General features: G+C 39.8%; 1 long non-coding RNA gene across 3 annotated transcripts in view; it reads left to right on the top strand.

Annotated features, from left to right (window-relative positions):
* Positions 1-6670: 6670 nt before the first annotated feature.
* The window catches only part of LOC132654586 (uncharacterized), a 30802-nt gene continuing 14329 nt past the window's right edge, over positions 6671-23143 (top strand). For all 3 annotated transcript variants that reach the window (XR_009592212.1, XR_009592211.1, XR_009592213.1), the window contains exons 1-4: positions 6671-6862; positions 15943-16117; positions 17177-17217; positions 19319-19410. This is a non-coding gene — a long non-coding RNA (uncharacterized LOC132654586). The remainder of the gene's footprint in view (positions 6863-15942; positions 16118-17176; positions 17218-19318; positions 19411-23143) is intronic.

The raw sequence follows: 23143 nt of genomic DNA, 5'->3' as shown, positions 1-23143 counted from the left end.
AGCCCTGTCCAGTCACACTGGGTAGTACATATCTCAGGATAAACAGGATGCTGGGAGCTTAGGCTGAGTCGTGGGGATGGAGAAAATGAGATTAATAAAATGTTCTCTGTGGATGAGCCTGTCTGGATGCCATGTGTTCCACAAGGTTAAGGAATGGCTGAGCCAGTGTGAAAATCAAGAGCCCCCAGTTTAGCAAACCACAGCACCAAAGGGAATCTAGAGAATGCTTGCTTGGAGCAAAACCAGAACACACGACTCCTTTGCCATGAACCATTCATTAGGGCACTAAATTCATGGGCAGTGGTATTTTAAAATGGGCGCTTGACTGTGGAAAACATGTATTAGACATGCTATACAAATAGATCCTCTAGGATTTGAATGTTATTTATAGACCACAATTTTTGTACACACTAAATATGTCATAGGCTGAAATAATTAAGGCTCAGTGATTAAGAGCACTTGCTGCTCCTGCAGAGGACACAGGCTTGGTTCCCAGGACTGACACAGTGGCTCACACCAAACTGTAACTCCAGTTCCAGAGGACCCAACACCTTCCTCTGACCTCCAAAGCACCAGCATGTGGCACACATATATACAAGCAGGCAACACACTCGTGAAATTTTTAAAATTAAATATGTCAAAACATACATATTTTGGAAGCTGTATCTGGCGCCTAGACACAGGGAGGTCACAGCATTTGCTCCAGTGGCATACACGACAGCTACCGCCAGCTGGCTACCCTCTCCGATGTCACCATAGACACTCACTTTGAAAATAAATGATGGACAAGCCAGAAATGAATAAAACAATGTCACCCAAAATATGAAAGATGGAGCAGGCAACCCACTAGTCCACTGTGTGGAAGGAACTGAAGACAGCATTATGAAGTCTGATAGAAAGCTGACGCAGTATGCTTTTATGTTTGTTGTAACTATTAGCAGAAGCCAGGATTATATGTGTGCACACTCATAGTCTCACTCAAGTGAAGCTATTATTTTAATAAGTAGCTTTCAGTATATTTATGGAAAACTTCCATCACAGGTTGGGAAAGAAAACCTAGTTCTTAGCCATGGATGGTTTGAGAAGTGTTGGTGTAGACCATGACTGAACCGTAATTATTTTCAAAAACCCCATTGTCAGAGTTCAGGATCATCTGTTAACTCTTCCCCCAAACCCCACTCAAACAAAGATGAAGGGGCATCCAAGAGTCTTTGAGATCCTTAATGAAACTGAGCTGAGCCCTCCAGGACAAGGAAGGACCTCATTAAAAGAAAGTTTTGTGAGTTGCTGATTGACTAATCCTAAATTCCAGAGTCAAAAAAAAAAAAAATCTGTCTCCTCATGTCTCCTCTTGGTGGCTTGCTTTTACTTAACTCTCTCTAATCCTTTAATCCCTCCTGTCTCCTGATTCTTACTCTATAAAATCATAGTGGTTTCAGGTTCCAGGAAGAACATGTGGGTTTCATTTTGTCAAAAAAAAAAATCAGCTTTCTTCTACTTGTAGTCAAAGAGATGCAGAATTGAAGGCAGTTAGAAGGAAGAAATATGCTCCCACGGTGCATTTTGTTGTTTTGTTTGGGAACAAGGTCTTACTATGCAACTCAGAGTTGGCATCTAATCCATGCTCCGCCTGCCTCAGCCTCCAAAGTACCAAAATGACACATGTGAGGCACCACGTCTGCCTTCTAGTGAACTTTGGAAAATATTTTTAAACTCTGTCACAAATCATTATTCTAGCTACAGTTACATGAAAGCTAAGGTTAGCTGGCATTTCTGAACAGAGTCCAACAGAGGGCCTGGGAGATGCTCAGTGGGAAAGAATGATGACCTGAGTTCGAATCCCAGGACCCACAGTAGAGGGAAAAAGCCAAATCCTGAAAGTTAGTCTCTGACCTCCGTACACCTGTACACACACACACACACACACACACACACACATAAAGTAATAATAAATAAGATATTTTTCCTTTGTTCCAACATAATATTTTTTGATTATTTGGAAATTTCATATAGTGCACCCCAATCACACTCATTTCCAAGTTCTCCCAGATTCGCCCCCCTACCCTTCCTTGTGACCTCCCCCCAGAAAAAAAGAAAGCAAAGCAAAGCAAAACAAAAACTCACAACTAACCAACAACAGCCAACCATGTCCAATTGGCTTTGCCCATATAGTCACTGCCGCATGATCACACCCGCAGCGGCCAGCCCCTTAAAGAGAATGGAGCTTTTCCTCACCTGCCCTCCTTCCAGAAGCCATCAGTTGTGAGAGCTACCCTTCCCTTCGGTGTCCTTATTGCAATTTTTAAGAGTTCTTTTGAGTGGCTTCCTGTCTAGGTGTTAACTGTTTGGGGGAGTGAAATGGGGAGCATGGGAGGTTGTCACAGAAGCTTTCCCTGACTCTTCTTTCTCAACTGTGAATCTGCAGTCATCGATACCACTGCAAAAGGAACTTCCTTGTCTTTCGCAATAAGCAGGAGTGTAAATCATAGACTTCCACATGGTTTCTGGAAACAGCACAGACCACAGACACCCACAAAAATAAAATATATATTTTTTTAAAGTGTGAAAAGCTTAAGACTAAGTGTTTGGGTTTTTTTTTTTTTTTAATTTTTGTATTATTTTTTGGGTTTTTTTATTTTACTGATTTCTTAAGTGGATTATCTGTGGCTATCACTAAGCTGAGTACACACACACACACACACACACACACACACTCTCCTGGCTTTTAAATGATGTTAGAACAAAATCGGGGATGAGGCTTTGGCCACGTCAAGTTCTGCTACATAAGGGGCAGAGGTGAATCCTTCAAGGGCCCCTTTAGTTAGAGTGCAGAATTGTAAATGCTGATGGCATAATTGGTCAATAATTTAGAGAAACATTGTAATTTTTATGTATGATTGTTGATAAAATAACCATAAATGTAGCAGAGAGTTTACTGAGAAAATATCTCATGCAACAACCTTAAAGAAAAAACATTGATAGATTTGAAGCTAATAAAGGATAAGCAATCCTTCAAAACTATTCTCAATTATTATTTGGATCAGGTCTAAATTTGAAAAGAATGTTTGGTGATGTTTAGTCACATTTCTCACTGCTGTGACCAAATGCCAACAAGAAGCCACTGAAGGGAAGAAGGGTTTTCTTCCGCCGGGAAGGCAGTGGGTGGGGCTTCTCTGTAGCCACAGGAGCGCAAAGCAGCTTGGGAGAGCTCAGGACAGAGCCAGCTGCAACCCAGGACCTCCTCCAGCCCGCTCCACATCTCTCTGAACAGCACCACCTGCTGAACGCTGAATGTTCAATTATATGAGCCTGTGAGGGACATTTCACGAAAACAGTAAGGTAGAGCAGAAAGAAATGAGGTTGAGGCCACAAGGCTAAGCCTGATGACCTGGGCTGGATCCCGGGGGCCTACACAGCGGAAGGAGAGAGCAATATATATATTATATATATAGCGATATATATATATATATATATATATATATATATATATATATATAGCGGCAAGCTTGAGCTGTTTAGGAAGTGTTACAAATCACCTGTCTCCAAAAGCAAAACAAAGAAAAATACAAACAAAAGACAAAAACAAAAAGGAAAGAAAAATAGGAAACAGAGGAGGTTACAACTTAACAATTTTTTTTTGTATTTTCTTCTCTTAGAGTGAACTTTATTGAGATGTAATTTATACCTAATAAAGTACATGCGTGTTAAGCATACAGTTTGAGATTCTTAGCACCTATTTTAATGAGCGTTTTAATTGTACACACTAATGGATTCACTGGAATACTTCCCCATTTGAGTGCAATACGCATTCCTGCTTGTGTCAGCCTCCTTCCTACTGATCCTGCCTGCGCCCCCTGGCACCTCTTCCTGTCCGTGGTACTCCCTCTCTACCTTAAGGACAACTTCAAAATATAGTTTCTGTACATAATAGAAAAAAAAATAGTTTCTGCCTTTGAAAGATTTCCCTAGTTTAGTTCATTGACAGGGGAACATCCACCCACTGTGGATAATACCATTCCCTAGGAAGGGGATAAACTGCATAATATTGGAGAAACCGGGCTGTGAATGTGACTAGTTGTTTTCAGTTTCTTCCACTTTGAGTTCCCTCTAAAACATCTCTGCTCTTGTTTTGTGGTATGGTATAGTGGCTGTTACATTTTGTTTTTTATCTCTGACTTGAGGGGTTTTTTTTCTTGCTTGAATTATTTCCTATCTTAAAAAAAAAAACCTTTAAAACTTTCTGCCATGTACAATAACACTAATGTTCTAGGTGATGCATGACAGGAGCATTCTACATGTGGGGTAGAAGTTGGGAAGTTTTCCAAAGTTAGTTTGACATTTAAAGAAACGTTTGAGAGACTTTTGTGAGTCTATTCGACTTAGAAATTGTGTTGCTTTTCATGGCGACAGTTTAAAATGTTTATCCACTAAGGCATGACTTGCATTTTTGCTGGTGTTACAGTACTGTCAAATTGAAATGAGAACTTACTTCAATAGTCCCAATACAATCAGCTTTAAAGAAGGTGAGGCAACATTAGCTTTCCCTTCTTCTCATGGGTATTCAGTAGGACTTCACATCACACCCTCCCTGCAATTAGAACAGAGGTCCGAGTCTAGGATTGATGCCAGTTCTAATCCAAGGCTTTCACAAAGCAGGAATGCCTTCTTCACATGCCCGTTTTCACCCGCCAAGTGAAGACAAACGTTACAGGAAGGACAGAGTGTTTACGGACTGGCGGCAAATGATAAATATAAAAGACAGAGTGAACCTGGGTCCCTGAGTCACTACGCAAATAAGTATCTACCACCAACAAGGAATCCATGTCTTGGTTTGTTAATTGTACAAAAAAAATTAAACTGTTCTGTTTAAGTTTTTATACACTTTTAGGTCTATTTATCTTCAGTGTAGTTCAGTTTAATTGTAACACTTCAAATAACCCATGAGGTGACTTGGTTTAAGCTTTCTTTGCAAGTTATGCGTGGCTGTGGAATGTGCTTTCTTACTGAAGAGTGGCTTGATATGGGGTTCAGTGGGGTACCTTGTTACAAAGGAGCTGTGCCTGTGCCTGGGAAGCCGCTTGTTCTCTGTCTCTATCTCTCCGTGTCTGTCTCTGTCTCTGTCTCTGTCTTTCTCTCTCTCTCTCTGCTGGTCATAAAACCCAAAGCCTTATGAATGGCAGATACACTTTCTACAACTGGTTTTAGATCTCTAATACGCCTTGTGATAACGAACTTGCAGACATTTCAATTTTCTTGTTGATACTAAACTTCTTCCTTGTCATCAGCCGGTTGAGGACTTGACAGCATCATCAAAAATCTGTATGCCCTCTATTGTTTTAACTGGAATTTCCCTGTTTTCCCCTGTATCCAGAATGAAGACAGTGGGTTCAGATGAGTTCTTAGAAGAGATCAACCACGTTTCTTTGCTTCTCCCTTTTCTGTTTTGACCTTCTCAGCCTCTAGAGCATGCAATGCAAAATAAGCTTTGTTGCAATATATTATTTCACACTAGTGCAAGTTTGTGTGTGTGTGTGCACACATGCACGTGTGCATATGTGTACACATGTACATCTACACGAGTCAGTCCTGTCTGCCCTCCAGGTGGGACTGAACACAAGTCCTCAGGCTTGGCGGCAAAACATTGAGCCACTTTGCCAGCCCCCCAAATTCAGTCCTTTTGTCCTGTTCTGGTTTTACACAGCAGCAACATTGAAGATGTTATGGGCATGATGTTCATGTGTACTTTTCTCCAAGGACTTTCGTGGTGTGTGAGAGAGAGAGAGAGAGAGAGAGAGAGAGAGAGAGTAAGGGTGGTCGTTAAAATGGTTACTGTCTTTGGCCATTGTCTTTCAAATTAGTACATCTGAATGTGGCACAATTATTCTTGGCTGAGCAGTGAAAATTCCTGACTGGTGGCTGGAGGAGGAACTGAACCAGCTCAGAAAGGCTAATATATTTTATTCGGTATCTCAAAACCCAGAGAAATAGGTGTGATATCCAAGGCGATGATATTAAACCTGTTTGAATTTCATGAGCATCTCAGAGCATCAGACTCACTGACGGGGTTCTGGTCGCTGGCCACTGAGGAAGTTCCACACAGCTTATGTGTTCCACAATAATGAAACCATCAAAACGACACCGAAGAAGAGCCTTCAATAACATAAAATATTTGTGCGATAAATATCTCAATGAAAAGGCAAGTTAGATACATGCTTTGACGTATTCAATAAATAAACATGAAAATTATTTACTTCTATGCATGTACCAGACATTCAGATATTTGTGTGTACGTGTGTGTGTGTGCATGTTAAAGCAGACTCTAATGTTATATTACATTTTCCAATTTACAGTGAATATGCATTAATCTTCTAACAAAGCATCGCTATTAAATTAAGTTACTTTTTTGAATTATAAGAAAAGGCTAATGTCATAAAAATAAGGTTTAATAAAGTAAGCTGAAGACACATAAGTCATTCCAGTCCTGTGTTCTGCCGTGACTCCCCAAACATGCCCTGTGCTGTTTATTTCACTCTCCTTCTATTTCGCTATTAAAATGAACAGATGCGTTTCCCATCACATGGAGCTCCTGGAAACCTGCCAACCATTTTCTTAGCAACCGAACTCCTGCCTTGTGCGCCGTGCATGTTAACTAAAGCAGCCTGTTGACAGCTTAAAATAAACCTGCCTTTTTCCATTTAGCATTTTATCAAATGAATGTAATTTTGTTTGCTGATGAATTTAGTTCAGCATCAGGGGGATTTTTCTCTTCTTCCCGGGGAGGCTGGAGAATCAGGATTGTCATGCCAAAGGATGAAAAACAAGATTAGGGAGAAAAGACAGGCTGATACTGACAGAGGCTAATGTAAGACTATCTTTTCAATTTTACCCTTTCTCTTCCCTTGTTTTGACCTCCCTGGGTAGAATGTTGATTTAACTTTACATTCTCCTTTAGCCTCTGCATTGTAATGTTTGGGTTCCTTGATTAACTGCATTAATTTAAATGAGTGCCCTGATGATTGCTATTGTTATTATGTGGCATTTCCTGTCTTATTTTCCTTGTTTCTGATGCTTTAGTATGCTCTACAGCTAAATTCCTATAGTTCAGAAATAAAGAGGCTGGGCAATATGGAATTCAGCAAAGGAAGAAGGGGAGAGTTATCATGAGCAGCGTGGAGAATTGATATTTTTCACATAGAGCTGGCTCTACAACTTGGAATTAATCCGGTGTTTTTGCTTGAATATAAAAATAAATCTGTGTCTACACGTATATACAGACACCCTATTTCCTAAATAAGAAAACTTTAAAGTTGCTTTGAAGAGTAACAATGTAACAAAACCACGTATGGACATACACCAGCAAACACCTAACAAGTCAGCGGAAGAAGGGGTTGATCTGAATGCACGAAGTCCAAGTAGTCTCCCTCTCATCTCCCATCATTTGGAAGCTTACAGTTTAAAAACCTACAGCACTTTCTTTTCCCTGGAGCAAATTCCTGACAGTTACCACCGTCAAGCAATGAAAATTGATGACGTAGCTGTCTAGTTTCACATTTTCCCCATGGAATTAAAGACACAACAAATGCGAAGCACATTCTTGTCCGATCCACTTCTTTTCCACTTCTGCTTTATTTGTACTTTGGGAAATAGTCTTCTTTGTTATCTTTAACATTAGGCACAGCCTGTATGAGATCGACAGATATTCAACATTAAGTACTGTAAAAGGGCAAGCCGTTCCCACATTTTGACATTTTTGTTGTTCTTGTTGAGAGCCAGGATCCATCGTCGTGCTATTTCCCACACTGGTTAGCAGCTTTAGGAAAATGTCAGCTCTGTAGGGTTTATGTCTAAAATAGTTAATATATTTTTAAGACTGCCCAAGTTAATTTTCTTTTTGAGACGAGGTCCTACTTGTTAGACTCACTATGTAATTGAGGCTGGCCTTGAACTCCTCACTCTCTTATCCCCACATTCTCAGTGCTGGGATTGCAGGCATCCACCATCATGCCTACCGTAATTTTTGACTTAAACGCCACCTCAAATGTATCACAGTATACATTTGCAGCTAATCCTGCGAGGGCATTCTTTTTCTCTCTCTCTCTGTGGAGTCCGGTGCTGCTGTTAGCTGCACTCCCTGTGTGACTCACTGCTCTCGGGGAGGTGCCTTATCCATTACACCCAGGTTTTGTGAATTACACCCAGGTGGGCTGAAGGCAGATGCTGATTAAATCCTGGAAACACTCTACCACCTAGCCTCTGAGCAAAGTCAACATCCCGGGGGGTGGGGGAAACTCAGTGCCTCTGATTACTTGATTCATGTTCACGAAATTCTTTTCTCATATTAATGAAGGTTAAGCTGGGCATACCTAGCATATCTGCAGAAGAGGCCTTGATCTTAATCTTTTATCATGTTATATTTCTCAATAGAAACCTTTATATTCTCACACTTAGGGGGTTATTTCGTATCAATGTGTTTGCTTTGTCCCTACTAACCAGCCCTGAACTTCATTCCAAGGGCCCTTGTGCTTGTTAGAAACGATTGCTCTTTGGGTAGGATTCCCTTTTTGTTTTAAAACTCAGTAAACATAACACTGATACTTGCTTACTGAGGGCATGGCATTAGTGAATATGTATTAAGGTCTAGAGGTGAATTGATTCTTACCCTGGCATTCAGAAATAGAATCAGTTTTTTGCTTTTTTTGTTTTTTGTTTTTGTTTGTTTGTTTGTTTGTTTGTTTCTGGTGCCCAGCACTGGAGTGAAAAAGGACATACTGAAGCAGCATTGAGAAAGATTAAATGTCTTAATTAATTAGCGAGGGATGAATAAGTCTCTCTAAGGCAGGTCCAATGGAGTGAGTGTTGGATCTGTCCTGGCCTCTCAACTTGCAAAGGCCCACCAGGAGGCCTGATTCCATAGAAAGCAGAGTGGGTGCCCACATTTTCTTCTTACTGTGCCAGCCTACAGCTTCCCCAGATAATTATGACCTCACTACCTGGAATCACTGTTTTCCGGGTTTCGTGTTCTTGTAATTGCAAGTAATCCCAGAAACATATCTTAACAGTAAGACGAATCCTTTGAAAACGCTGGACATAATTGCCTTAAGTATATAATGATATCGAATTATGTTTTCAGCTTCAATTTAATGACCCAGGGTAACTAAAATTTGGTCGAGGGATTTAGGAGTCTAATTTCTAATATAACGTTGGGAAAGTAAAATGTATAAAGACTTGTTAAAGTGACATTGGAAGTTGTTAGGATAATTTAAGAATGGCTTTTTCTAGAACAGTGAATGAATTGAACAAGCTCTTTGACTTATAATTTGAGGGGGTGCTACCATGCCTTTGTATACGGGGGATATCTTAGGGAAATGTTTTATGTATGATTTTCCTCATAGAGCTAGACTACATCACAGTGAGAGTGCTTACTGTGAACCTGTCATGGAACAGGCTATGCTTTCTTAGATCTACAATAGCATGCTTACTTGACTAGCTAAGGTAAGGCAGCTCCATGCTTGCATTCACACATAATAAGACGGAAATTGATACGTATACACACATATAAGCTTATTATCACCATATACAGTAACATAAGCAAAAATTCGGTTACTAGAAAAAGATACCCTCCTAAGACAGAATCTGAGATGTTCTGTCTAATTCAGTAGCTATAAGATGTGTTTAAATTTAAATATAATTTTAGGGGAGGGGTGTTTTCATGTATCCAGGTTCTCAGGCTAGACCAGAATGACCTTGAACGTCTTACTTCTGACCCTCCGTCCTTCACCTCCCAAGTGCTAGGATTACAGGAGTTCACCACCATGATTCATTTATACAGCACTGGGGACTGGACCCTATGCTTCTTGCATATTAAACAAGCACTCTAACAAGTAAGCGACAGCTAAGACCCCAGTAATCTTAAAGTTCATCACTTGCTTGGTTTCTGTAGGTTTCTATTAGGCTCCAAATACCTCGTAGTTAATTTTAGCTAGGGGTTAGTAGAACAATAACACAGGTTTAGACACCTTTCACTGTTAGAGGAAGTTCTACTAAAAATATTGATTCATAGGTTAGAGAAATATTTTAAATGCACTTAACTGGATCTTATTACTCTTGGTGTAGTTTTTTGTAACCCTGGCTGGCCTGGAACTCAGTGTGTAGACTAGGCTAGCCAGAAACTCACAGGTCTCCACCTACCTCTGCCTTCCCAGTGCTGGGATTAAAGATGAACACCATGCCCAAGTCCTAGTCTAGGGCTTATTATTTTATCTTCACAATCAACTTCCCCCCAAGCCAATTTCTGTAGCGCATTACTAAAACCAGGCGTTTTTATCATGCTATTCACATAGAGAGTCAGTTTCTAATTAGAAGTTGATGAAGTCCTTTCATGCACTACCGTATCATTTGCACCACATTTTTCCAGCTTCATGAAGAAGTTGAATGATCTCACAGAAGATAACATAACTCAGGCAATTACTCAGGCTAGAAAAGTAAATATATAAGAAGGATGTATATGTGTGTGTGCATGTGTTTGAGCATGGCTAGGTGTGTTCGTGTTGTGTCTGCATGTTTGTGTAGATTTTAACCTAAAGTTGAAAATGACGGATTTATTGATACACCATGAAATGCTGGGTGTGTGTTGCCTCATCAACAAGAGGCCGGTTAGGCCCAGTGCCCTTCACAAGCTTCTGACCTACCCAAAGGAAGCGTTAGAGTAAGTCCTTTAAAGGGGCTGTGTTGGTCAGAGCACACTGCTCACATTTCCTTGAGCAAATAAAGTTGCTTGACTAAACCTGCCACTAAGGAAGTAGGAAAGTAGGAACTCCCCCTCCCCCCCCGACCAAGAGCAGCAATAAAACCTGTCGCAAGGCCTTCTAGCAGATTGCTGTCTACAGAGGGGTCTCCAAGTGGACAGACCATATAGGGTATACAGAAGGAGGTGTCTCTAGGGAATTGGCCTAAGTGGCAACAGAGGCTGAAAAGTGCCAAAACACACTATCAGCTAGAGACCCAGGGATTCGGATACCGTGGTAGGTGCTGGTGTGAGACCTGGTGTCTGAGGGTCAGAGACACAGAGCTCTCAGGGAAGCGGCAGGTGAAAATGAGAGAAAGTTCAGTTCTTTCTGACTCTCCTGCTCTGTTAAGGCCATCAGTGAATTTTTGGTTGCTGCCTGGTGAGGAACTGTCCTCATTTCACTGACTCGAGTGCCATCCCCCTCTAGACATGTCACTGAAGGACACTCACAGGCACTCTCGCAGGCACACCCTTATTCTCCCTGCTTTTTACCCTCCCTTCTTCCCTGTCATCTTTCTGTCTCTGTCTCTGTCTCTCTCACACACACACACACACATAGCCACACCCTCACAGGCACACTCACATACACAAACTCTCTCTGTCTCTCACAAACACACTTTTCTACACACACACACACTCACACACACCCTCTCTCTCAAAGACACGCTCTCATATACACACATACTCTCACAGACATACTCTAATACACACACACACACACACACACACACACAGGAGCACATTGTAGACACAACAACCTCATGGGTACCCAAGAGTAGCTTTAGTTTAACTCTGTCACGTTCTGGCATAAAATTAACCACCTTGTACTCTCTTTTGTGTACCCTATTATTATAATGCAGCTGCTTTCCAGACAGTATTTTTATCTCTGACTAGAAAAGGAAGTCTCATTTTTAGAACATCGGAGGTATTGGGTTCTCCCACATTATCAGCCCCAGACTGTTGCGGATTAGAGCCTGTTCCAAGCTGAGAGCCCATTGTACTGGCTGCCCTCGTGGTATATCTAAATCCCCATCAAATGAATGCACAATAGAAAGATGCGTTTATAACTCTGCCCGTTCCAGTCACACAGCCCTCACCGAGAGCAAGAAGTCTGCTTCTTCATAACTTGAATGGTTTTGGTAAGAGGTGCTGTTCCCAGCTACAGGGCCAGAAGAAGAAAAGATTCCACTGGGAGTCTCTAAGTAATAATTGTTCCTTTAATTACCACCAGGGCATTTCAGAAAAAAAAAAGAAAAGAAAAGAAAAGAAAAGATTTCCTGGCTACTTTATTCCACGTAGTAAGGAGAGATGAGGTAATCTTTCAGAAGAAGCCTGTATTGGTGGCACCCAGGAACCACACCTGTCACACTGGTCTTTTTATCCCCTCCGTGTCGCATTTACTAAGAACACACAAAGCTGAAACAGCCTGCTTTCGGTCACAGTTCTTACAAGCTGGAGCTAGAGTGGGAACCTGTCTTCCGCATTCCAGCTTTATTCATGGATCTAGCAAGCATCCTCCTTTCTATTTCAGTAGCTAAAATTCCTTAGATCACATTACTGTGTTTGCCAGTCCATCTGCCAAAGGCATTACAGGTACTTGTTCATGTATCCTTAAAATCACCCTGTTAAATAAGTACTATTGCTTGCTATCCTGGGGCTGAAGGAGTAAAGCAGAGAGAAATAAACATGGCACACAGATTATTTTGCTAAAAAGTGTTACTGCCAGATTTTGAAACCAAGTCTGACTGAAGTGCCTGTTCATACTACTTATGAAGAGTGCTTCACTCTTGCATCCAAATTTCAGGTGCCTTGAAAAAGAGAGAAAGAGAGACAGTAAACCTGAAGTCCCAGAAAAAGAAACTGAATTACTTGTGAACCAATATGAGGCATTGGATAATGGTCTATATATTAAAATGATAATTAGAAAAGGAAATCACTTAATCGTGAAATAAAAATGGACTTTTGTCCCAGTGGCTCTATTACTAATTTTGCTTTTCCAATCTCATTTTTGTCTTAAGCATGCTTATTTTGAATCTAATCCAGTTGAAGCAAGCTTATAATTAAAGTGGCATTTACTACCACAGACATTTTTCATACTGATTAGTCGGGAATGTCTAGAGCAGAGGAAGTCCTTTGGGATCCGGGTACATCCACTGTCTCGATCACATGGTATAAATGGGCAGCTCAACTGCCCCTTGGGGAAAGCCAGCATGAGGAAGAGCCACAGCAGAAACCAGGGAGCTGAGTTCTCTAAGGTATGTTCGTTGCTGGGAGATTCTGTGTCACTAGCTTTTAATCAGCTGGTCATGCAAAGAAAGGAAGAAAAAAAATGAATGAAAGATCACATGGCAACTTTCAATGATTCTAATACAACTTTTGCTACACTATGGAATGTCCTGGCAAAGTCAGGCTGTTGACACCAGTTGTGATTCCTAAGCTGCTCTAACTCGTCTATTTCCATTTGTGTTTAAGAACTGCTGTACCCCAAATAGCAAAGTTTTAAAATGATGTTCTAATGATGCCAACCAATGGAAATGCATATATAATTTCTTACCATTCCGATGAGTAACATTCACCAGGCTCTATGTATGTAGCTGATGTCTAAACAGCCACCAACACACTTAGACATCCTACCTCCAAAAAAAAAAAAAAAAAAAAAAAAAAAACAGTATTCTCAATTCCTGTAATTCTCACGTGGCGCCCAGGATTTGAAATAATAATTATGCAGCTTGCTGCTCATCGTAATAGAAAATGCAGATGTTCCTCACATTGCTTGGCCGGAAAAGTGGCAGAAAAAGCAATCATTTCTCTATACCACAAACAGCTCTATCGACCTCCAGCAATGTCAGCATCGAAACCAGGACGCTTCCAAGGAAGCGGCTGGGGTCTTTGGACTAGATTTGAAGAAGATAGTTTGTTGGCCATGAACTCCTAGGGTATGCTATTTGAAAACTAGCTTCCAAGTATATTCAGGACATTCTGTGCATTCTGCAAAAACTGGGAAGGATTAGGCTTGATTTTTTTTTAAAAAAAAAGAGTGAATATTCACTCTCATTTATTACCTCAAATTAGAATATCATGTAGGGAATTAAAGGATTTTCTCTAATCCCCATCCCTCTTTTTACTCCAGTCTTGAAGCTGATTATAAAACTTGAGATTCGGTGCCTATGGTGAGTCTAAATATGGATTAAGCCATTAAGAATCTCACTCCTGTAATATACTACTACTTTACAGAAAGAATGACCCCAATCATAGATTCTTACAGGTATTTAGAAGAGAATTTAAAACTACAGGGGAAGCAGTAATTTTGTCCCACCACAAACAAATCAATCTGTGATTTGTGAATTGAGACTTCCCTAGAGAGATATAGGCAATTAAGAACTGGAAGCTCTTAATTAGGAGAAAAAAGACTCAGCTATGGTGGACGGAGAAGTGGATGAGTTCCAGAAGGGCGCTCCGTGCATGGTAAGGGCTGAGTACTTGAAGCAATGTTAACTTCTAAAGCAGCGTGGAACAGCTCGTTACCAAAAAACTTTAACCATGCCCACATCTTCCTGGAGTACACTCCTCTAGGACTCTGATCTCAGTGGCTGGTTTCTTTGGCTGCTGTTGTGGTACATTCACTGAGTAAATGGCCCTGCTTTCCCCCAGTGGCACCAAAGAGGGCATACCGGATACAACACCTTCCAGATCTTCAGAAGGATGGCTTTTATAATCCATCATAAGCCAAGAACAATGGCTTCCACCCATCTCTGCCAGAATTAATTCCACATGAGCTCTCAGACTTTGACTGAGGGTTTTCACTTATTTTTTATGACACATTAAGAACCACCTCTAAACCCCAAATCCTTCCTGTTTTTAACATGGACTTTTCCCAGGAACTATCCAAACTTTGACCTCCAGTTTAATTTTTGAAATGTAAATGTGCATTCTTTGATTGTACTGTAAGTCTACAGGTACTGAGCACAGATTGGGCACAAAGCCCTCAATCAAGACAAAGTCACTGTGAGGCAAGTATAATTTGTGGTTTGGGTTTTAGGAAGCAAATATGTAAAAACAAAACAAAAGAAAAAACAGGAAAGTAAGACAACAGTGGTTCTTTCAGTGTGAAGACTTCAAATTGAAAGACTGCCTTTGGGATACTCATGAAATTTTTAATTACAACTGTAAATCTAAAAGTAAGGTTGAGTGAAAGTGTACGGGGCAGAGTTTGTGACAGAGCAAAAATGCAAATGTCTCCAAAGGAATTCAGAAAACAGAATAATAATCCGGATGCCACGGGCTGAAAACAACAAAATCCTCTGTGGTCTACTGGAAGATAAAGGCGAGCTGACATTTCCAGCTCATGTGAAGTATTCACAGCCCTTCTCTACCCACTAGATGCTCTGTCTGACGGCTTTCTAAAGTGATCTAGAACTGCTCCTGGCCTTCCGAAGTTTATTTCCCCAATACTGTTATTTTATGTGTTACACTGCAGGCATCTTGCCTGCTTTCTTGCCTACAGGGAATAATTTTTACCTAAGTATTAGCATTAGTGACTCGAACATAATATTTCTTGAATATTTTTATCCCCCTCTTGTTAAAGGCCATCCATTACCTCCATTCTGTTTCCTGCACTGGTGTTTTTCATGCTGTTTGCGGTGATTTTCAGAAGGCAAAAATCTTAAATGCATAGAGGGACGCTCCCCTGAAACAAAATTTTCAAAGACATTTGTTTCTTGGAACTGTTGCTGGGGTTTTAAAACGGGAATGTTCTACCCAGGAAAACATGAAATGTGTGAATAGGACATATTTTACCACTGTGGGTGGTTCGAATTTTCCCTAAATATTTTTTTTGTTTTCTTTTTCTTACATTTCATAAGAAATTATTTGTGTGCTTCAGATTTTCCTATATTTTTTTTTCTTATTGTTCCTTGCTGTCAACTCACATAAATATATGATTTCAGGATGTTTTCTGGTTGGACTCCTGAGAGATGGCAACATCAAACAGGTTTATTATAGGCATGTGCTAAGCAGAACTGCAGGAAGCTCGCAAAGGCTGTTAGCAGAAGCCAAGAGGAAATCTTTAAAAACGCAATGAGCTATGTCACACTCACAGAGGACACAAAGAAATTGCTTTTTTTTTTTTTTTTTTGCACCTCCACACATATTCTCAGTAGGTAGAAGGATGCTGGGAAGACAAGCGCCTAAGGAGGATCCATGCCGCAGCGCAGAGGGAGAGCTGAGGGTGCCGGGCTGCCCAGACAGCATCATTGAGGATGGGACCACCACCCCCCAGTCTCAAGCTGCTCTGCAGCTTGGAAACTCTGCAAAGCTAGCCATGGGGAAGAGGTTGTTTGTTTGTTTGTTTGTTTGTTTGTTTTTAACAAACGGGAGATGGCCCCTTTAGTGCATGGGTATTATAGTCATTAGATCCAAAGACAAACTCGGCTGCTATTTAAAAAAAGAAAGAAAGAAAAAAAAATGCTGGAGGGTTTGTGCGCCCCGCTGACGGCTGTTCACATTGATTTGCCGCATAGATTGATTGCTTTTGGCATTTGCACCCCTTCTGAACAACGGGGGGAAGAAAAATCCAGTGACCAGGGCAAATGCACGAATGATGAATGAACGTGAAAGACACATTTGGTGTCATGCTGAGCTGCGATGGATAACAGCCCTTGAAAGTAGTAACAGCTGGATTTGAGTTTTTAAAATCGGGACTGGGTTATTAATGGGGGAATTGGGATGCTGGGAGTCTGCGAGGGAGATTAAACGCTTATCTGAAATGAATGGGCTTTATGCTCTATCTTGGGAGGGCGGCAGCCAGGTGGATGTGAGGTGAGGCGCTGGCCCTTAGCGGATGACTTCTATGCAGCGGAACCTCAGCTCTGTTGTATCCTGCCACCGGGGCACGCTAACCCGAGCAGCACAAAATGGCTTTTGTATTTATTGTGGGGATTTTGTAAAGTGTATTGTCCAATAAATCTCACACTGTCTTCTTCATGAAGATATCAAGGAGAAATTCCACTCAGACTTTAGGGACTTGGAAAGCTACGTTCTCTGGAGAACTGATGCTATTTCTCCTTTATCGACACTGAATCTTGTGACTGGCAGGGTTTTCTTCCTCCTTAGCCCCCAGCGAAGCAAGCAGATGATTTAAAGTTAAGAATAAGATCTTCATAACAAACTGTAACTAACATTAAAAAAATAAAAATAAAAAAAAGAATAAGATCTTCAGGGTGAATTGGTGTTTAATACTTTTGTTGTTGGCTTAATTTTGCCATCTTATTCTTACCTCAGTTTTAGCTTTATGTCTTTTTATCTTTTAATATGTACTTTATATATATACTTTTAATATGTATATGGGTACTACAGAAACAGGAAATATTTTCTTTGCTTTTTTTTTGACAGACTATCAAGATCTTATGTATTCCAAGCTAGCCTCAAATTCTGTGAGTAACTGATGATGACCTTGAACTTCTGATCTTCCTGACTCACGTATTTTCAAATAATAAATTGTTATTTAGACATTTACTCAAGTGGCATGGTGGTTATAAAAGAACATTTCCTTAGCTTTGAGGAGACGCACATTGAAGCACAGGTGAAAATGTAACGACATGGGGCTGTGCTCTACCTTTTAATAGCTCCTAAACAACAAGAGAGACGGGTGAGAATGGAAAGATTTAGGCAAGTGTGGACTCTCGGTGGGTTTTATTCTACTATTTCACTAATTTCTGCATGAATCTGACTTTGAATTAGTGAGCGCCTCTCTTCTTGAATTCTGCTTCCGAGGTAGGAAGATGCCAACCCCTTTCTTAATTTAACAATTAAGTTTCCACTAGAAAATACTTTATTTGCTGGTTGCTTATATATTCTTCAGAAAGAGGTTTGGCTGTTTGGCTTTTTTTTTTGTCCTGGTCTTCTCAGTTGGCATGTCAGCTCACAGACTCTAGGACAGAATGAGAGCAGCGACTCTGCAACTGAAGGCGTGTAAGGCAGGCAAGCTGTGGGCAGAGGGGTGCGCGGACACACACACACACACACACACACACACACACACTACAGTCCACCTCCACTGCCAGTCAGTTTTGTACTTCCATTGTTCTCCACCAGAACCAAATGGGAATTCAAGACTGATATCCTCAAACTTGCATTATATATATATATATACATATATATATATACATACATACACACACACATCTATATATACACAAACACATATATACAATTACATAATATATAACATATAATATTAGAATTTTATTTTAGTAAATACGTATTTATATAATTACACTTTTCAAATGCCATTGATGTTCCTGGGCTCGGTGCCTCTCTGACTCCATGTGTTTCTAATAATTTTGCTCATCCTACACAAGATTGATGATTTGAACTGAGAATTGGAATTTGAGTGCTAAAAAAGAGTGGATGTTGGTAAAAAAAAAAAAAAAAAAAAAATTGAGTTTGAAATGTCTGTTGTGGCCACTAAGCTGTCTGCTCTGGGAAACAGTTTCAGGGAGTATAGCCTGACAGCTGGAGGAAACACGGAAGCAGTAAAATAAGAGCTGCTCCCCCCCATCTCACACTGATAACATGGCTGAAGAACCACGTGTTGCTTGTGGCCGTGAAGAGCGTAGGGACTCATGTTTCCAAGTGACGTCATGAAATGCCCCAGCTTTCTTCTTCTGGTCCTGCTGGTTTACTTCTGCACGCCAGCTGGATCGCGAAGCGTCTGCAAGGACTGTTTTAAAGAACTCTGACTACGAACCTTAACTGTGGTGTGACCCCTTAGGCTGCTGAAGATGCTTGTGCTGCTTTCAGTGTTAGCCGATACCTTCTGCTTTCTATTTCCCAGGGTACATTCCACGGGTAATGCGGAAGGACACCCTGAAAGAATGGTTTGGGCAGTGGTCCAGAAGGCAGCGTGCCACTCACAAGCTGTGGTATGGCTGCGGGGGGCGGGGTGTCACAATACATTGGTGATCCCAGCAGGTTACACACTACAGTGTTGTGTACTGACACATTGTGTGTGTGTGTGTGTGTGTGTTTTAAATATAAAGATCACTTTGCTATACCAAAAAAACACAGATATCAACCACAAAACAACAGATATCCACCAAAAAACACGATAAATCAACATAGACACTCAAACAAACCTTTGCCCAGCCTCAAGCTCTATATATCCAAGTAAACTTCGATTTGGCTAGATCAGCTGTTCTGAGGCTGTGACACTTCTCCCGGGATGTTACACTTTCACTGTCAACCATGGCTGTGTGCACCTCCCCATTAACCATGAAAGAGTTGAAGCTAGAAAAACCCCTTTATATTTCCTTTCCTGACTCAAGAGTCCTTCCCCTGCGTGGGGTTTTGTTCATTTGTTTGGAGTTTATCTCTTTATTTTTCTCAGTAAAATGTTGGCTGCTTAGATCCTTTGTGGTTTCATAGGACTTATAGGATTATGGGTTGTTGTTGTTTTTTTCTATGAAGAATGTCATTTTTACTTACTGGTTTGTTTAAATTTATTACTATTTATGTGTCTTCATGTATGTGAAGGCTCCTCTGCTCTTGACTGCAGAACCAAACCTCCAGACCCAGATGGACATTTATTTTGACGAAAATCGCATCGAATCTCCATACCTCTTCGAGTAAGTGTGGTCATTTTAAGAATACGTTTTAAAATGTATTTCATTATTTTTAGTTTATACATGTGTACGACCCCAACTACATGCATGTATACCACATACGTGCCCAGGGAGGCTGGAATAGAGTGTCAGGCTCCTTTATAATGAAATGACAGGTGATTGTGGGCTGGCCGACTTGGGTGCCAAAAACGGAATCTGAATCCTCCAAAAAAGCAGTACGCGCACGATGGTGCTGAACCATCTCCCCAGCCCCATGTGACAGTAGTTCTTCTTCTGGTCTGCATACACCTAACCTCCTTCCATTTTTACGTCCTCCATATTTTTTTTTTTAGTCCATGCTCCATAATTTTCACTGTAGATGTTTAATTGCCCCCGCTTATTGCTATTTTTATACAAATTGAGAATAGACTGTTTTCTTAATTTTTTTGAGTAATTTTACCATTAGTGTAAAAATTCTACCAGTTTTTGTATGTTGATTTTGTATTTTGACAGAAGTTTGGATGCTTCTGACTATAGAAATTTTCATCTACCAACATAGATAATTAATGCCTTCCTTTCCAATTTAGAGTCCTTTTATTTATTTATTTTTCTCTTCCTTAAGTGTTTCTGCTAGGAATTCTAGTACCCTATTAAACAAGAGTAGTGAAAATGAAATACCTTTCTTGTTTCTAATATGGGAAAAAGCTGAAAGCATGTACAATTATGTAGAAGTGTGGCCTCTTTTCTTAAATATATGACTTCTGTATTTTGAGGTGTGTTCATTGTAGGTCTGAGTTGTTGAACAGAGATTTTTATCCTGACAGGAAATACAAATCATTGCATGCTTTTGTGTGTGTGTGTTGAAATGATTATATGGGTTTTGTGCTTTATTTCTTTGATGTCTCATGTTTTTGCTTGTTTTGTGCCAGGCTATACTATATGGCTGGTAAGTTCAACTAGACACAAACCTAGATGTATCTGAGAATCACAACTGAAAAAATAAGGCATCAGCTTTATCTCTGGGAATTGGATTTTGAACCTTAAAAAGTTTAATAAACTTCCATTATAGTCAGTTTATTTATAATCATTTTACCCTTCCTTGCGTTTTGACTTTCACAATCTTTTCAAAGTATGCTTTAACCTCCCAGTTCTGTGCTCCTCTGTTTACATTATCAATCCTTTACATAAAGGACAAACTCTTCATGTAAAAAAAAAAAAATTCCTCATCTAAAAGCATTACCCGTTTTTTTTTAATCTTTACCCGAAATACATTGTAAGTGTATTTCCAGCTCTTTGTTTTACTTGATGTTTCCTTTCCACCTTATTTTTCCTTAGAAAATTCAGAAGAGGCTATTTTCTTTATAAAGCAACTATATTTTAAATGAATCCCCAAACACTGCATCTGAGACATAGAAAACATGTATGTAATATCTTAAATATTAAGCAACTATCAATACAGGAAGAATGTTAATAGTTCCACATTTTCTTGATTAACAACTTGATTAACTATTTGTTCAAGATTTAAATCTTCTCATAATAAACACTTGGAAATTGTATTTTTTTTTTTAAATAAATTTCTTATTTGGATCTATAAGCGAATCAAAGGTAGGAAGAAAAATAGGCATTTCTATTTTTCCTTTCTTTTCTTTACCTTTTGAGTCACCCGTTTATCTTTGTAGTATTATGCTAGTTGTTTAATAGCTGTTAGCCTAACTTATGTCGTCTTTCTTTAAAGATATGAAAGCACAGAGATGAGCTGTTTCCCCAGGTGCATTGTAAAAGACAAATTACAGTTCCGCCATAATGAAAAAAAACAAAGATCATCTGTAAGCCTCAAGATGCCTTTGCAAGCCTTTAAACCAGTACACAGAAAAGAACTTTTTTCTTTCCCCTATTTAACTCCAAATTTTTAGAGTTCAATTTTGTCTCGGTTTGGTTAAAATAAGGAACTTGAAGCACATGCTTTTCCTAAAGTACTTATAGTCATCAAAAATATCCTTAAAACACTTTTATTCACACATGTGCATATATATTCATATACATATATGCACACATATTAAAATTAGGCATCATGCTAAAGCATTTTTAAAATGCTACATAAGTAAAGTGGCCACAGCTTTTGTTGTCAGTTGTTTCTTAGAACATGAGATGACGAACAGAATGATGAGCATGGAAACCATTACCATGAACAGACACAGAGCAATTAGAATAGAGTGCATACAGGGGAGGCAGAAACGGATAGACACGGAGACAGAGGCAAAAATAGGAAAAGAGATAGAAAGAAGCCGGTGTGACGACCCATGCCTTTAATCCCAACACTCAGTAGGCAGAGACAGGCCTGCAAGTTTGTGCCAGCCTGATCTACAAAGTGAATCCAGGGCAACCAGGGCTACACAGAGAAATCCTGTCTCAAAAAAAAAAAATGGAGAGAGAAATAGAAGAAAGAGAGGAAAGAAGAGAGGGGTGGAGGAAGGGAGAAAGGGAGGAAGAGAGGAAAGTAGGGGAAAAAGGAAGGAAGGGAAAAACTAAAGTAAAAGCTCTCAGTTTTTACCTCTTTGAAACATGAGATTTTGTGACACAAAAGATCTACAAATAAAATATGTATTCTTGAGTTCTTATATGAAGTCTGAAATATCAGTAATTTCCTCCTATTGTGTGGAATGGCCTGTGAGATCTCTCTGATCTCTGTATACAATTGTTTCGTCTGTTGGAATTTCTTTCCAATGAGGTATGTTAGATCCTCCCACTGTTACTGTTTTGAAAGCCCATCTCTCTCGAGATAGAACATTTCATTTAAATCTTTGAAAGGTTCTGTTTTGAGTTCATATATATTTACAGTTCTAAAATTGTCTTGCTAATTGATCCCTTTATCAGTAAATAATGCTATATGATGTCTCTTTGGACAGTTTGTAATGCAAAGTCAACATTATTTGATATAATGTAGCTAATTCCTCTCACTTTTGACTTCCATTTGTGGAACTCTTCAGAGCAAGGCAACATATACACATATACACTGAGCATTTTTCTTTAAATCACAGTGTCCTTGGGAGTTCAAGGCTCTGACATATTGGCCCAAATTACACATTTTGATACCTTGTCCCTTCTTTTTATGTCTAGTTTGATATTGATGCAAAAAGGACCATCTAGGAAAAACTTTTTTTCCTGTTTCATGTAATTTTTTTATAGACAAGCAAAAATGCTACTTTATTTAAGCAAAACGTTTTTAATGTGATGCTAGCAAATTTTGAATGAGAAGTTGCATGGTTGTGCTGCCCACTTCTGTGCTCATGAGGAAACCATGAGGACCTTTGCTAGGAAGCAATCTAAAATTTGCCCCAAATTAGATACAAATGCCTTTCTTTGGTGCTTATCTTGTTAGAGCATAAGAAAAATAACCTTTCATAAGATTCTATAATGTCTCAAATATTTTAGGTCAATAAAGTCTCAGAGGGCAGGCTTGGTAGATGACACCTATAAACCCTATCCCTGGAAGGCAGAGACAGGAGGATTACTGAGAGTTTGAGGCCAACCTGGGCTACAGGGTGAGACTTAGTCTCAAACCAAACAAACAAAAATCATAACTTTACACAGCTGTAGTCCCAGCAGTTGAAAAATGGAAGAAAGAAGATCAGATGTTCAAAGCAGATTCAGATATAGCAAGCTCATGTACTCATGAAATACATGAGACCATGTCTCAACAGCAACAAAACAACACCAACAAAGAAAAAAAACAAACCAGAAAAGGCACAGAGAGAGA

This window comes from Meriones unguiculatus, chromosome 6 (assembly GCF_030254825.1).
Source record: "Meriones unguiculatus strain TT.TT164.6M chromosome 6, Bangor_MerUng_6.1, whole genome shotgun sequence".
In the NCBI taxonomy this organism is placed as follows: Eukaryota; Metazoa; Chordata; class Mammalia; order Rodentia; family Muridae; genus Meriones; species Meriones unguiculatus.
This window is presented reverse-complemented; position numbering and strand designations above follow the sequence as displayed.